Genomic DNA, 2541 nt, shown 5'->3' with positions numbered 1-2541 from the left:
CAGTCAATGAAGCAGAAACTTGTGACCAATAATCAAGAGAAAACACAGTTTATACAGTCTCACAAATGACCCAGACGTATTTATTGGAATTAGCAAAGACTTTAAAATTATAAATGTGATTAAACTTCTATAGGTAAAGATAGATACAGTGAGAGAGAAAGAAATGGAAACTCTAAAAATAACCAAAAGGAAAGTTTATAACAGAAAAATTCAATATCTGAAATTATAATATTAATTGAGTGGGCTCAACAGCATACTGGAAAGTAAAAGAAAAAGAAATTAGTGAACTTGAAGATAAGCCAATAAAAATACCTAAACTAAACTGAAACAGAAAGAAAAAAGGTGCGGATTGGGGGGATTAGTAACTTGTGAATAAATAGCAAGTGTGTAACAGGGTCGTAATTGGAGTCTCAGAAAGAAAGGAAAGATAAAATTGGAAGGGAAAAATATACTTTAGAAGTTATTGTTCAATTTTTTTTTAATTTGATGAAAAAATATCAATGTACACATCCAAAATTTCAGTAAACCTAAACAGGAAAAGTACAAAGAGAAGCACACCTAGACACGTTTTTTTTATATATATATAAATTTATTTTATTTATTTTTGGCTGAATTGGGTCTTCGTTGCTGCACGTGGGTTTTCTCTAGTTGCTGTGAGTGGGGGCTACTCTGTTGCAGTGTGCAGGCTTCTCATTGCAGTAGTTTATCTTGTTGTGGAGCACAGGCTCTAGGTGCATGGGCTCTAGCAGTTGTGGCTTGTGGGCTCTAGAGTGCAGGCTCAGCAGCTGGGGTGCACAGGCTTAGTTGCTCTGCAACATGTGGGATCTTCCCGGACCAGGGCTCAAACCCATGGCCCTTGCCTTGGCAGGCAGATTCTTAACCACTGTGTCACCAGGGAAGCCCCTAGACATGTTTTTGATGAAAACCAAAAATAAAGAGAAAATCTTGAAAGAAGCCAGAGGCAAAGAAAGAAAAAAAAACATATGACGTATAGGGAAACAGAAATACAGGAATGACTGATTTCTCATTAGAAACAATGCAAGTTAAAAAACAATAGAAGGGCACTTTAAAGGGTAGAAACAAAGCAAACCAAAACAAAAGTCAATCTATAATTTTAATCCAATAAAAATATCCTTCAAATATGAAGTTAAAATAAGGACTCAAACAACAAAAACAACAAAGTTAAAGGTGTCAACAAGTCAAAAGCAAATGAGTCTAAGTCTAGCCATGGTAATCCCTAATTATCATAGATATTTAATTACCTCTGAAAGCGTGTAATGCTGGTATAAGAAACAGAGGCCAGATTACTAGGAGGATTTGTTGTGTGGAAGAGTAAGGCCAATACAATGGAGTTCTAACAATAACTTTTTAATGTTTCATGTATGTTTGAGATTCTTTTAATCTCCTTTCTTTAGGTAAATATAATAGTGCCCCCACACACACACATAAAAATTAAAACTCTTTAGAATAATGTTTATTTATTGAACAACTACTGTGTGCACAGTCTGTGAGCCAGTCTACTTGTTAGGTACTCTAGAAGTATTAAGCAGAACTCTGTAAAGTATATAGAAACCCACTTGCCCTGAGCAAAAAAGAAGATTTTATGAGCTCATATAAAAAGGTAGAGATATCTGAAAAGGCAGGGCTAGACCTAGTCTCAGGGACATCCCCATTCAGGGTCCTTTAGGATTTCCCATCTCTTCTCTTTACTTCTCCTACCTATTGGCTTCATCCTTTAATGAAAGAAACTGCACGAGACCTAGCTTATGGTTTCAGGTGGTTCTAGTCTTCCATTCTCTACAGTCTTACAAAGAGAACAAAACTCTTCCCTACGGAAATCATTTTTAGAAAATAGAAAGTGCTTGTAATGGCCCAGTTTATGTCTTGTGCCATCCCAGTCTTTGGCTGAGACTGGGATCATCAAGGGATGATGATTGGTCCACCTGTCTTGCCAACATGGGGCAAGAAAACCGTGATGGTCAACCCAAAACACATGGAGAAAGAAGTGCTTCCCGAGGAAAAGGATGTGCTATTATCAGAAGGGAGGATGCCCACCACCATAGGGAAATGAGACATTGACAAAATGCAGTTCTTGGCCTCAAGACATTCACAATTTAGCAATAAATGCAATAAAAATGAACTATAATACTGTAATAAGAGTGCTATACCCAAGATATGTGCAAAGGCCTAATGGACAATGACAAATTTTAGCAATACCAAATATGGTATTTGGTGGAAAAGGATTCCTAAAGAGGTTGTATTTGAGCTGGAACTTGAATAATGAAAGGGAGTTTAGCAAGTGAAGAGAAACAGGGCACTCATAATGAAGCTGTTGAAATACAGTTTACAAAAACGTGGAGGGCTTCCCTGGTGGTGCAGTGGTTGAGAGTCCGCCTGCCGATACAGGGGACACGGGTTCATGTCCTGGTCCGGGAAGATCCCACATGCCACGGAGCGGCTGGGCCCATGAGCCATGGACACTGAGCCTGCGCGTCCGGAGCCTGTGCTCCGCAACGGGAGAGGCCACAACAGTGAGAGGCC

Source organism: Neophocaena asiaeorientalis, unplaced genomic scaffold, assembly GCF_003031525.2.
Source record: "Neophocaena asiaeorientalis asiaeorientalis breed wild unplaced genomic scaffold, Neophocaena_asiaeorientalis_V1.1 scaffold723, whole genome shotgun sequence".
Lineage (NCBI taxonomy): Eukaryota > Metazoa > Chordata > Mammalia > Artiodactyla > Phocoenidae > Neophocaena > Neophocaena asiaeorientalis.
This window is presented reverse-complemented; position numbering follows the sequence as displayed.